General features: G+C 32.5%; 1 pseudogene; it reads right to left on the minus strand.

Annotated features, from left to right (window-relative positions):
- Positions 1 to 3,862: 3,862 nt before the first annotated feature.
- LOC107857967 lies at positions 3,863 to 10,309 on the minus strand (annotated as a pseudogene).
- Positions 10,310 to 15,752: the final 5,443 nt, after the last annotated feature.

The raw sequence follows: 15,752 nt of genomic DNA on the forward strand, positions 1-15,752 counted from the left end.
CAAGTTAATTGGACACAAATATCCAGACCATCAATGTTCAAAATATAATGGAGAAGATAATATTGTCCCAAAAGTTCAACTGGAATAGAAGAAGATAAAAGCGACAGCTGAAAGATGCAAGATATGAAGCAATAATAGAGATACAGAGCAATAAAAAGAAGATAACTATGAATAAAGAAAGAAGACAAAGAAAGTAATTCAAGGAGAAAAAGAAATATGAAAGATAGCTAGATAAGCTTTACGTAAATATCATGTAACTAAGATTTTTGACTTTTCTTAGTATTTTAGAGCAAGTAGTGTCATTATTAGATTTTTGGCAAGTAGTGCCATTATTAGATTTTTGGCAAGTAGTGCCATTATTTGATTAGACATTAGCTTTAAGACTCTTTGCAGAAACATTTTTCTTATTTTTGTAAAGTAGCTGACAGATGTAAAGAAAAATAGTGTACGCATTTTCATATAAATAAACGAGCACTTGCTCAGATGAAGGCAAGCCTTCATACATTGAAGCAAAAAATCTCTTGTCCACAACAAAAAATTTTGCTTATTTATTAAAAAATAGGTATATTTTAATAGAAAAATCTATGGAGGAACAAAGCTTAGAATTATCAAAACTCCCAGAACAGGTATATTCATTTACTATTATGAATAGCTAAATTCATAAATTCCTAACAATCATGATATGATAAAATAAGTTCATGTTAGTTGCTTTATAGTAGAATTATTCAAAAAATAGCATGTTAAGAAGTTTATTAGCGAAGTGGAAAAGGATAAAAAATCCCTAAGAACTATGCCATCCTAAAGGTGAAGCCGGTGAGGCAAGAAAGCCGTGATAGGGGAGTAACCAAAGTAGAGGTGCTGTTTAAGGGAAAAGTATCCAGATTACCATGCTAATAGTGACCGAAGAATATGTTATTTAAGAATAATCTTGTATATAGCAAGCTAAAGTGATCATATTTTGTTATGTGCATGATTGAAGGAAATATTTTGAAAATAGCAATTTTATGAAAAATGGATAGTTATTTATTTAATGAAATGGTAGATAAATTTAAAATACTCATTTTTTATGTACTTAAGGATATAGAAATAATGGATATAAGAAAAATCATATTGGAAAAAAATATTTGATAGATATTTTATGATTAGAATTAATTATATATCACACCTACCGAACTACTCTTATAAATACTTACATGCCAAACCCACACACTAACTATGATAAATTATGAATATTTAGAATTTTGGAAAAAAAGATATGAGAAACATACAACTAGTAGAAAAACAAATAAAAATAAATTTAGACAAATACATGGAAACTAAAGATGTAAAATATATAGAATTCCTTAATGAAAATATGCAAGAACTACTTAGACTAAAACAAACAACTGAAAAATATTATGAAAAATCATTTAATCAAGCCTAAATGACAGAAGATATTAAAATACTTGTTTTATATATACTTAGAGATATAGAAATTATGGACATAAAGAAAATAATATGGGAAAAATTTCACGATTATGAAGAGGAAGAATTATTAATAGTATAGAAAACTTAAACATATATTATGAACAACAACATTATTTAGATTCAGATGGATATTATACAAACTAAAAATGTCAGGATATATTACGAAAATTAGAGCACACCAAGAAGACCAACATAAAGAAATTAATTATAGAAAACAAATTAGAGAAATAATGGAAAATCTAATAGAAAAATTAAAATGGATAGACGAAACCTTAAAAAATCTAAAAAAAAGCAAAGATAAAAGTTTAGATAGTTTAAAAAATTCATTAAAAAGAGAACAAGAAGAAATAGTTAGTAGCATAAATAACCTCAAACAAAATATTAAATATAGTACAAATAGAATAGATTATTATACATTTACTTTAGAATAAAATGATAAACTACGAATATCTAAAATATTGGAAACAAGAAATAGAAGAAATAAGATTAACAGAAAACCTTATAAAAACAAATTTAATTGAATACTTTAAAACAAAAGATATAGAATATTTAGAATATCTTAAAAATAATATAGAAGATTTACAAAAACTAAGAGAAAAAACTAAAGAATATAGCAAAGCATTTAATCAACTACCATTTAATCACCCCACAAAATATGAATATCAGTAAAATTGAATATATTACTAAAATATATGAAAATAAAAAAATACAAGAACGAAGAAAAATAGTTAATGAATATTACTACAAAGAATTTAACAATTACATAAATTAATGGATACATCTTACTAAAAGCATAAATCATTAAAAGAAATAGAAACCCAACTATATAGTTTATACCTAGAATACAAAAGGTTATATAATACTAACGAGGATCCTAAAACACTAGATAATTTAATTATGATAATATCTAATCTAGAATATGAATTAATAAAACATCTTAAGTTAAGAAGATAAAAATGAAAATTATTCCAATCAATAATATTCACAAAATACATTATATAAAAATAAATACATACGTATTTATTATCTAGTAAACTTACCGCACCTAATCCGCACTAAAAATGTTAAAGTAAAATGATCGTTAGTTTTCCCACATAATATCAAATTTGATTGGCGACAAGTTTCACAAAATTCAAAATCAAAAAGATCGATATTAAAGTCTCTATTAACAATTTAAAAATCTTGTCAATTTCTTCATTACTTCTTTCTTCATCTCCTTCATGATTTTGGACACCTATAAAAAATAAATAAATAATTTTAATTGATTAGCACTTGAATGACAACATATTTAATTTCAATTTAGAACATAGGAAGGACAACTATAAAGAGAATAAAGAGGGTGGCCAATTGTGTATAATACCATAACAAGAAAGGAAACAAAAGTAAAAAGAAAATAAACAAAGCTCTTCACTCACAAAGACTTAAAGAGCATCTTAGATAATAAAGACTAACATATAACACCAAAAAATAACAGCACCCTTATGGGATATCAATGAAACAAAGCACCTCATAGCTTCACAGGTGACAAAATAGCACAATGGTTCATATTTTCTAACTTCTATAAGGTCAACATAAATATTATTGTAATTTCTATCATCAAAATTAGCAGTTAACTATTTTGACTCTCGTCATAGTAAACTCTTCCCAGGTAAGAGAAGCAGCTTGACCAACAATTAGGAAAACAACCTATAGTGTTATGTAACTATAGGAAAACGACCAGGTTCCCAGCTTGTTCTCGTGGTTCATCTCATGCACTATACTTTTATCTTGCACTTGGTGTTATGCATACAACATGTTGAATTATAACGTCTAAATATATGAATGCCAAGTGTATGGCAGAGTAATTTACAGGGAAAATACCGAAGGATTTGGGCCATATCTAATAAAGCAAAACTGAACCATATCAAATGATCATGTTAGTGGATGTCAAGTATGGTACCTCCACACTTTTTAGGTCATCACATGTATGAAATACAACATGATAAACTATCAATTCCATATTTAAAAATCCACCAATCCAAAAAATATACTCAGTAGTTGGAAGATTATAAAGTTCTTCAGTCACACCAATCATGGTTCTTACAGGAACGTCACTAAGTGCTTCAACTGCTGACCAACTGTTGGATTGCTCAACTAGCTCAATAATCTACTCTAGGAAATAACAAAATCAAATAAGTTAAGATATTATAAAAATGGAAAACTTGTAAAAACACATGGACGCACTAGTTTCTCACCTTGGAAGCTATATCATCCCTAACAGGTTCCTTATTCTTGAGAGTCGTTATAAGCCCAGCATAGTAGAATTTATTCAGACCAAGACCAGTAGCAGTCATGTCCCGAACAATTGAATACTTGCAATGTTGAGTAGATTACCACACATACCTTTTCAAACTCCTTATCTTGATCTTCTTACTAAAGAAAGTCTTGTTGGATTACCACCCCATTCTTGAAATACTACCAACAGGTTTGCACTTGGTTTCATCCATGATCACGGGACATAACACTTGAAATTACCAGTTTGGAACATCGGATTGAGCTGTTACGTGAAATGCTCACAGAAATTTGATCTAGTACTAACTTCACTAAGTGTTACACGGATTATGGATATCGCTTACCATCTTTGAGAAGGTTGTCCACATTTAGTCTGACATTTTTTCTCGTTGAATCCTTCAAGTGAGTTAAATATTGCCTGAAAAAGGTATTAATCTATTAACTATGCTCTATCGCGCTACAATATGTTACGCAACATCTTAAGATCGATATAAAAACGTCTATATGTAGTAGTTGACATTATAAGCATCCTAAAAAATACCTTGTACCAAGGCAGGGATTGTTTTTGAGCCACAAGTGAACCTTGAACCCATTCAATAGAAGAACTTCCACTTAAGGTGTGAAGACTTAGTGATTCGCCTTTTAGACCAACCTATGAACAAGCAAATCATTGATTATTCAACCATCGACACTCTGCACTTCTTTATAATGGTTATATGAACAAACCTTGTAGGACCATTTTTGTTTTGCGAAGTCTTTTGACCCCACATTGAGACTGCTCAATGTGACTGAACCTAGAACTCCTAAATTCCACGTATCATAATGTACGCCAATGTTCTAAAATAGATTTTAAAACCATTAAAGTTATATGATTCCTTACAATAAATGTTCAATTTCCATAGCTAGCATTGGGGAAACAGAAATTAGAAAACTAACCGGGAGACCAACGGAAATACTGAGAAGAGAATTATTTTTATACTAGCTCTTATGTTCACATTGCCACTATATGTAAGTTTTGGATTATCCAATGCCCCATATAAAGTTCCTACCCAAAATTAAATGATACATAGAAATTAGGAGATGCACAGACTAAGAAAATATAGTTTGTTAGGATAAATCATATTGTTAAAGTCGCGAATAGAGTGGTTTTTTCATTACCTACTAGTTTTCCATTGACGAAAACATGCAAGACATGACTAGATGATATAACAGTGAGATAAGGGTCCTTTCCATTCTTTAGAAATCGTTCATTTGGTGCTATATTTACACTGGAGATAGTAACGAAAATATAATCTAGGAAACCAAATATAGTCACTTGAAAAGAGCAAGAACATGTAAGGTACTCACTCTGTCATATACCACAGATAGTCTGATGAATCTCCGGTGACATTTTCTTTTCCCATAGTTTGTTAGCTGTAAGTTTATAGCTGTCATCAACAGTTGGTGTTTCTTTATTGTATGACTGCCAACATAATCCACCACCTATAGGCATCATCCTTATGCTCTATCCTTGAAATCTAACTTGTAGCATTACTTAGAGGAAATTAAAACCTTTGCACCAAATTCTTCTACGGTTATTACAACATCGTTTGATTTGGAACTCTTTGGCTTGTAATACCCCGTACTTCTACCTAGCTTCAATTCATCTCTAGAACATCAAAGATCTTGCTTCATAGATGAATACCTTTTTATTCCCTGTGGTATTTTCATCAATACCAAATTTTCCCAAATTCGACACTCGGGCGAAGAGTTAGAGACATTTTAGTAAAACAATGTACCACCTGGTACATTAGAGCATCACGGAGCCACCCAAAATGGCAATCATTAAAATCCAGTGAGCCTCTGCGATTATGGCACTTCGTTTCAAGGCTCGATTTTAGAGTTGTCAATTTTCAGTGCACCAATGCGATTCCATCGTATCGCAGTGCCTTTCCAGTTCTCAACCAAGGTGGCAACACGATTTTCACTGCGTCACGCCTCCAACTAGTTTCCTAATTGTCCAATTTCCAGTGAGCTAATGTAATTTCACTGTATCATGCCAGCATGAGAAATTGGGATTTTTATATTCCGTTATTAATTTCAGGGACCATTTAGTAATTTTCCTAAAGCTCCTATTAGTCTATACACGAGATTTATACTCTTAATAGCCAAAATTGCTCATTTATTTACACTATTCCTCAAGAACAAAAGCATTCTCTCTCAAATATAGAAAACTCTAGCCCCCAAGTTTAAAAAGCAATCTCAAGAATCCCTCCAAGAGTCTTCAGGAAATTCAAGAATCTAGATTTTCAAGTATATTAGATGTTGATTCTTGGGTTCCTTCCACCAAGAAGTTCAAGAATCCCTTTCTAAATTCAAAGATTATATTTTATAAGTTTTTATGATTTATGTGAATTGAAATTCATGTATATGTGATTGTTGGTTTTTAATTCATATTTTAGATTACGGGTTTCAAAGTTTGAACCTAGTATGTGATGAATTGCATAATGTTCATGATAAACCCTTCAAGTTACAAGTTTATTGATATAGCCATGATACTTAGATGTGGTAATTGTTGTATAATCAAAGCATGCTTCCCATATGTTTGATTAAATGCCCATGTGAATGAAGTAGTGCCATTATAGCATGTACACATGTGGTCCACATTTATGTACAAGTTAATGTATGCTAAGTGTTTGTTGAAAGATTTAGTGAATGACATATGAGACATTTATATGCATAACTATCCATGCATAAGTTTATGACTTTCAAGTGCTTGAAGAGATGCTTCTTTGATTTTGTTGTGAATGATAGCCTCGTGCTATGTTATGTACGAGTTGTCCTATCTTGTATTACTTATGCTATCGAGTCATGGGGGTATTTATACCTAACAAACTAGCTGCTTGTCTAGAGCCAGTGTCAGTTTCATGATAATCTCAGTCATGCCATGATTAGTAGTACTCTCAGACAGTCCCAGAACTTAGAAAATCTCAGTAATCCTAGTATAAGTAGTTTTCTAGCTTCAGTTCAGTAGTAAATTTAGAACTCAAAAGTATTCTATCAGTCAACGGAACTCAGTGTACTCATCTTAGCTCAGTTAATTAGTACGATCAGTAATAGATTCATCTTAGTCTAGTACAGTCTGAGAATCAGTTCAGAGTTTTTTAGTTGGGAGTAGGATTCAGCACTGAGCAAACCTAGGGATGGGGGCTCACCTACTAGATAGGACTGAGATCCCCAGAAGCAATCTCTAAGTTTCAAAATTATGTAGCCAGCATAGGTTTGAGATGTCACCCATTAGATAGGACTGACATACTCTGGGATCACCCACTAGTACCGAACTGGTCTCAGGGGTCACCCGCTAAATTAGGACTGACCCCATAGTAGTTGTCCTTACTCGTAGCATGGTATTGACACCCTTTCAGCTGGGGTTATAGGTTGGACCCCACCAATTTAGATTTGGGGCATGTCAGTTAGATGACTACTTCTCACAGTCTCAATTTTAGTCTCAGTCTTTAGAATAGAACTTAGATCAGTATTACAAAAATCAGGACCGTTAGATACAGTCACTCAAATTAGTAAAGAACTTAGATAGTTCCCTAGATCTAGAAATCACCTGCTAGATAGGACTAATCTCAGAATCAGTCAATCATTTACACTATCAGCAGATTCAGAGATCACCCGCTAGATAGGACTAATCTCAGCTTTAGTCAATTAAATACCAGTATTAGTAAACTCAGACATCAGAAATCCAGTTATTAGAATTCAGTATTCATGTTACTACTATTTCAGTTATAGTTTATGCACTCATGCATGTATCATCATTCAGTAGTCTCATGTTATTAAGTCAGTATTGTTCATGCATATGAACCCTTGTATTCAGCTTTACCTCATCTAGTGTACCAGTACATTCCCATGTACAGATGCATACTTATACTATAGGTTTAGAAACACTGGATCCAGAGCACCCTTAGCAGTTTAGATTTAGCCAGCAGCAGTAGACTTAGTAGTGAGTCCTCATCATTCGAGGATGTCCCTTATTTCTTTATTGCATCAGATTCAGTATTTTGGTAGATGGAGTTAGTTGGGGGATTATCCCATCAACTCCTTATTCAGACAAACTACAGTGTTTTTCAAACTAGTTGTTCAGACAGATATTTTAGTTTTGATACTGTTAAACTTTATTCAGTTTTATTTAAATATTGAACCTTATGGCAAATTTTTGCTAGTTTTCTACATTTATTATAGTACATTATTCAGTTCTCAATTACAGATATTAGTCATAGGTTAGCTTATGGTCCTTCAGGGTCATAGCACCATATAGAGTCTGAGTTTTAGAATCTGAGGTGTTACATGGATGTTGTAGCGAAATGATGTTATAGAAAATATATAGTATAATAACATAACATGAAAGATCGGTTCTATAGAAGGCATGTCCATTATAGCAAAACAATCGGATTTCTTGCCCTTGCGGTGTTATAAACAACAATTTTGCAATCAGGAAGAATACTGATAGACCATGGAGGAAGATCATATGGCTAATTCTGAAAGTTAACTCGAATTGAATATTTAGCATCATAGTTGGACAAGAATGTAGTACAAGCTCCAGATTTTGATCCATAGACATAAGCCTATGTTGGTCATAAAAATTATATACGTCATAAGAACAAAAGTCATGACGATTACAATGACATATTGAGTGGTGGAACCAGGAAAAAGTAAAATGCCAAGAATCACCATCTTCTCCATGTTAAACCATAAATAAATTTTTATTATATCCACATGACAGAAGAAAATGGCATGTGGAACCTGGAACAAGCCAGAGTAACATATGACTTCATATGAGTAATAAATAGAAACAAATATTTATTGCGTGTTAAATTAAAATCAGACAAACAAACTAATTGAAACTAAGAAAGTTGTAGAAATCAAATAGCTTACACTATGTGATGATTGTTCTAAAGGATGGTATAGTCATGGAAATCGAGTGTTAGGTCAAACCAGAGGTAGAATTTTTCTTCTCTGCCTGTGTGAACACTTTCATTTCCGTAAAGATTTATCTATAGAACCCAATCCCTTATCTTCTCATGCCCAAGTAATTCAAAGTATATTTTATTATGGTTGTGTTGGAACAAATCTGAATTTGACAACTAAAAATGGGACCAAAAAGAAAAGTAATTAGTCTTGCATTAGTCCTAATATTCAGTGAAAAAGAAATCAATAATTCAATCACATTTCTAGTTATGTGGATATTAATTAGCAATGCATACAACATTTAATTTCTGATATTAAACTATACATAACTTACAGAGTTTATTATCAAAATTGTACTAGTAATGGGGCCTGCGTGGTGTGAATTGAGAACTATGAAATCTCTTTTTCAAATCAATTGAACTAGAGGCAAAGATATTAAGATATTTGTTGTTTATTTTTTCCTATCCATCCAAGCTTACAGAGTTATTCGGTACATATGCTGATGGAAAGTAACAAATATATCCCATAAAATTAATCAAAATATGTTAAAGTTGAACTAGACTGCACAATTATATAAAAGATGAAGTTATGGGGGCATGAATGAAACTTACATAAAAGGCAACAACAACTCCTAATGTAAAATGTTCAGGAAATTTTCGTGCTGCATGGAAGAAACCATAGTAATATTTGTCTTTAGAGATCTGTCCAGAACCTGTGGAGGTAACAACCAATATGGAAAAAAGTTATTAATATATATCATGATCAAAGTATGAACTTAGCAGTAAACATTAGTATTTTTGTTGATATAATGTTATATCATACATGAAGATTTATCTAAGATAAGTTCAGTACTGGACACATAATTTAGTCATCGAAATACATGCAAACATTTTGAGCAACACAGTGCATTATGTCCCTTGTGTATTGTTATATAGAAGTAGCTGAAGCATTTCTTCATTCCTTGAACTACAATTATTATATTTTATATGTTATAATTAGTTGGTTCCACTCACAAGTTCTTTTTTCTCTAATTCTGAAGAAGATACCAACAAAAAGTTTCAGAAAATAAAACTACATTACGAAACTTATAACTGACTTAAACATGAATTACCTGGTGAAGAGCGAATTTAGCATTTCACTGTTGATTCTTTTGTGACCATTGAATAGCAACAATCAAGACATCCCACAAAATTCACACAATCTCTATATCTGGTAACTTGGCATCTTTGACATGTTGCTTCACAGTTTCTATTACTTCAGATATAGCAACTTCTTCTGCTAGCTGAGTTGTTAATGTAGATTTCATTTCCTTGAGCCTCACCTCAAATATATTCTTATCATTATATTCCACCAAAAGTGAAAGGCCTGCTTTGCTGAAATAAGCAAGTCCACATATAAATTAGACATAAGCTAAAGTAAGACAGCTTGAATAAAATGACCATTTTCCCCCTACCACACCTACTCTCCTGATCAACCAAAATAAGGGGACAACAATAACAACATACCCAGTATATTCCCATTAAGTGGGGTCTAGAGAGGGTAAGTATACGTAGTCCATACCAATATACCATTACCTCACCAAAACCACAACATTGTTCACATAAGTTTCAAGAACCATCAATCAAAAATGAAAGCCCTTTTGATACACCAATAGGTTTCCAAGACATTAAGAGTCCACCAGTAGGCACATCATACTTATAACATACAACACATGATAATTAGCTTAAGCCACAAATAGGTTTATACACTATTCAAAATCCTATCAAAGAAACTTGTTTGTGCATGTCAAAATGATCAAAAGTAAAGTTCTTGTACCCCATCCCTATCATAATTGTCACCATTGTGAGGATCAAAAAGAACATCACCCTTGATGAGCTCAAAGAAAATGCAAGCAAGGGACCAACGATCTACTGAAGTAGAATATTTAGCACCTAAGGTAACCTCCAGAAAACTATATTGTCTTGTCTGGATATCACTTGTAAACTATCCGCTTAGCTTTTTTTTGAATTTTCTTTTTCTGGTTCTTCGTCAAGTCACCGTTTAAGAATTCAAAAGCCTGACAAGTTAACAAAATTGAAGAATCTTTCCTCAAGGACATACTCTAAAACTCAAAGAACTACATACCATTAATTCATGGATGCAGAGTATGGAGAAATGAGAATGAAGTTGCACACTTTAAAAATTAGATTCAAAAAAATGAGAGGCTCTCTTGAAAGTACTTAAAAGTCTTCTGTTCAAGAGAAGAGTAATGCCATATATGCAAGATTACAATAGCAACTACAAAAATTTAGCAGGGGATTAGCTATGTGAATCCTCTACGTCTATTCCCTTTCATTTAAACCTATTTTATTCTAGTATTTAGCATTTTCTGTAATAAAACTTCTAGGATATACGCAGACCTTACCCCTACCTTTATGCTAGTAGAGAGTTTGTTTCTGGTAGACCCTCGACTCGACAAAAATACTAAAAATACTGGAAAGCGCATAAACAAGCATAACAATCCTAGAAATAGGGAATGCAAGATCCTAGAACATCAAAACCAAACAATTCTATAGCCAAATCTCACGCATATTACTACATACTAAGTACTATATATTTGTACAAAAAATTATTTTAAATGTTTTTTCTAGGTGAAGAACCTACAACGTACTAGAGCTAATTTCTGATAAGCGGAGTGAATGTCAGAGCAGAAGGCATCTTTATGAATTCCAAGCATTGAATAGTAACAAGATCTAGAGGATCCTCCTTCTCGATCCATACCCATTCTTGTTTGTTTCTAACCAAGAGCCAAAAATACCCAAAAAATAATGTGAAAATAGAAACTTTATCTAAAATTGATAGGTACAGAGACACCAAGTTATCATTAGTGATTGAATAAAACCATAGATCAATGCCAGTTATAAATCATAGAAAAATTGGAGCAAATTTTAGAATTTAAAAGAGGACAAAAGAAATGTGTAACATGGAGAAGATAACTTTGTAAGATTAGTATTAAAGAGGGAAAGATGAAAATATCTGGCATGATAAAAAGAATACGACACCAACATACCTCCAACCCCAAACCCACCCAACTTGGGATTCAAATACATATTTCTACTTAAAGTGAAGGTCGGAGCAGCATTAAAATCAAGGTATGGTGGTAGGATTAGTGGTACAATCAGAGAAGAGTGGTGGTCAGAGCAACAGTATGATGGTCGGCGTATGGTGGTCGGAGCAATGATATTATGATTGATATATGGTGGTCGGAGTAATGGCGGATCGAACTTAGTGAAAACTTTTTGGCGAATTGGAGTATGCTAGATGAAAAGTGATGAAAGGATTTTTCTGGCGGATTGGAGAATAAAAGGTTTTTGTTGGCGGACTTAGCAAAATTTTTTAGTTGGAATAGATATACCATTACAATAGCTTTTTTATTTTAATAGAGCGTTGCCATAAATGATTCTATGGCAACGGTTCGTACAACCATTGCTATAATACACTCTATTTTAATGATTATTCAATAATGGCAAAGGTTATATTATAAAATAGTCCTACTAGAATAATTTTATTTTGCAACGGTTGTAACCGTTGTAATAGAGGGTCTATTGAAATGCTTTTGGAACCATTGTAAAAAAAGTTCATTGCAATAAGGGTAATTTATAGTAGTGAAACAAATCTCGATCACTCGATTAGAGTCCATTCTTTGACATAGAAAATTCTAGTACCCAGTACTTGATAAGACCTCTATAGCGCTCATCAAGCTTCTTTAAAGGCCAGATCTTTAGTTCCCATGAGCTTCTTAAGTGGCCCTGTCCTATTGGCTAAGGTCCGCTTTAGCAACAAAGGGCCCACTTAAGCAAACCCCGCCATAAGGGTCACTTTAGCGGTACCCATGCAAAGGTTTAGACCACTTTAGCGACCGTGATATTGCTTTAGCAGTAGGATTTTTAGCAGTAGGCCCTTTAACACAAGGTTTTCCACTTTTGTGGCACTTGGGAACTTTTAGTCACCTTTTCTGACTCAATTTTCCACCATTTCTTTTGCCATTTTCACACTAATTTGAGATATCAAAGAGAGGAAAGTTGGGGAATTATCCGTTGAAGCTATGGTAAGCTAGTCTAAAACTCCTTGGTCATTTCTAATTAAATTTCCCTTGAATTAATACCCTATTTCATGGTAAATTCATAGAAATTAGGTCTTACATTCCAAAACGTTATGGGCTAATTTGTGCCCCAATTCATGCACCATTTGTGCTCAATTTTTAAGTACGAATTCCTTTTTCTTCTAGGGACCTCATGATGGATATAATTTAAATTTTCCTTATAGACCCCATGGGCCCCTTCTTGACCTAAATTTCAACTCTACCCTATAAATAGCAATATGGGTATCATTTTACTTCTAACAATGTGCAGTTTACTATTTTGATAATGTGGTAGTATTTTGAGATTGTGAAGAAAAATTGGATAATTTATGAGAGACTCAAGGATTTATAGTTTGAACTAATGGATGTAAACAACTAGCACGCCCCGAGATAGCATATTTTGTAATCTTCTTCACGAGATAGTGTATTATAAATGTTACATGTTAGATAGGGATGTTAGGATGTGATTATCGGTAAAACACCATGACTTAGCCTAAATTATGAGTTCGGGGACTAAAAGAGTGAATCTACCCTTAAGATAAAATATATGTTATGCCTTTAGGATCCTGCTACCTAGGCTGATAGCTTATTAGTCATAGTTGAGGCTAATAAACCTCTATTCTAAGTTTTAATATCTAAGTCGGTGGATTATTCTTGTTTCCCAGATTATGGTTATGTTGGATATATAATATTAGGATCGAGACTGTGATTACGATATTAGTTGGGATCTAGCTGAGTGATTCATACTTAAAAAGGATATTCTTTAATCTATTTACATTTAGATATGGAAGCTTATATTTTTTTGATACTAGTTATGGCATTGCATCGATTCAACATTTTTATGCTCACTATGTGGTACAGTTCCAATTTTAAACATATTTTTACTACTGTTTTCTTAAAAGGGGATTTATTCCCCCTCTTCACTTTTAAAATAAATTATTTCATAAGAGGAATCATACCACTTTAGTGTATGATTTATGAGCTTTTGGAACTATAAATGATGTTTTGGAAATCTGACCGAGATAGATTTTAGTTCGTGGTTTTATCATAACTATTTAAATAAGTCGAGGGATATTGCAATGTTTTCTACACTTCTATGATGTTTTAGTCTTATCGTTTACTCTAGGTAATATATTTATGAATATACACTCTTTTAGCCATAATTTGAGTCTGTGTATTTATATATATGCATCGCTCTGGTGCTGGAGGGAGTAGATTAATGATAATGATTATTACCAGAAGTCCTGGATCGGGACCAGTTTGGTGTATATAGGTAATAAAAACCCCCTAAGGGACCCTTCATCCATGATCTATTGTTCTAGAAATGAGAAATCATCATAGGTCCTACCTTTGCGTGTCATCGAGTTGGAGAAGGTGTACACACTAGGTTACATTATGGCACTTATATCGGTTATAATATTATGGATTTACTTTGCATTCCTTCTACATATGCATTGTATATCACCCGTATGTTATTTGATTCCTATATTTATCAGTCTTATAGGGGGTTGCATTGGTATGTGTTATGAGTATTATTTTCTTTAGGTTATACGCTGATTAAGCCCTCCAAGTAATGAGGCCCAATTTATGTATTGTTTATCTAGGCTAGGCCTATTGCTGTATTATTGTTATTATGTTTAGTTTGTGAAATATTGATATTGGACTGGGACTGAGATTCGAAGTATAATTCTGATTGCTTTCTCTTACGGTTATTTTACTATGCATGATTATCTCATGGTTAGACATTATTGTTTTAGGCCCTGATTATGTTATTAGTAGCTTCTACTATGATTAAGGGCCTTAAGATGCTAGTATATGTATACATACGTATATATAACTATAGTATTACCGGATATCCCTCTCTTTCTTTAGTTACTCATGTTGTATATCATTTCGTTAGCCTTGTATACTACTATATATTTTTCTTCCACCCTTGTTTGCATATTAGCCAGTGATATACGATGTAGTTCTTTGTCTCCTGAGTATGGCTCGGATCGAATAGTTCATCCTTATGGCCTCCTTAGTTTTATTATGTTAGTTTTTTGTATACTTGGGTATATTTTACATTCTTGCTTGTATGTTATTTATATTTATATTATCTTTGGAGCTCAGTCGATAGTTTCCTACTGAGTACCTTGTTTTGGTACTAATACTACACCTCTATAGCCTGCAGATCATAGTATGGATTCTCGCAATTATTATGTGTCTCGTGCAAAGCAGATATGGATCAGAGATTTAGGGTGAGCTCCTGGCGTTTAGAGTATTACTATTTTTCCCCTTATAGATTAGACCAATCTCTTTGTTTTATTTAGAGATAGGTTGTATCAGTGTATTTATTTAGTATATTATTTTGTATTCTTATTATATTATAAGCTCTTATACTTATTCTATTAGGTTTTGGGGTTGTCTTATATATATTAGTCTTTTATAATAATTATTCTGCATTTTCCCTTTACTACCTCTTCGTAGTTTGTTACTAGTAGTTTTACACTAGTAGTTGTCTTACCTACAGGTGGGTTATAGTAGGCATCATTCTGTCCTTAGAAATAGGTCGTGACAAATTTCATGATAAGGTTTGGAAGAAGTGCAAGCTTAACTCAAATTTATTAGCCCTTTTGAGATCCTTTAACAAATTTAGGAGAGGATCGATGAGTTAGCTTTACCTTTGATTCTTTCACTGGTGCATCCAATTTTCCATTTCTCGATATTAAAGAAATATTATTCTAATGGTTCTTATATGATTCAATGGGATTCAGTTTATTTTGATCAGAATCTGTTATTTAAGGAGGAGCGCATAGCTTATTTCAATGGCCAAACTAGGAAGTTGAGGTGTAAGCATATTGATTTAGTATAGATTTAATGGAAGAACCCTTTGATTTACGATGCAACATAGAAGATAGAGCCAGATATGCAAAGTAATTATCCCTAACTTTTTGAAAAT

The sequence above is a fragment of the Capsicum annuum genome, unplaced genomic scaffold (assembly GCF_002878395.1).
Source record: "Capsicum annuum cultivar UCD-10X-F1 unplaced genomic scaffold, UCD10Xv1.1 ctg4860, whole genome shotgun sequence".
NCBI classification, from domain to species: domain Eukaryota; kingdom Viridiplantae; phylum Streptophyta; class Magnoliopsida; order Solanales; family Solanaceae; genus Capsicum; species Capsicum annuum.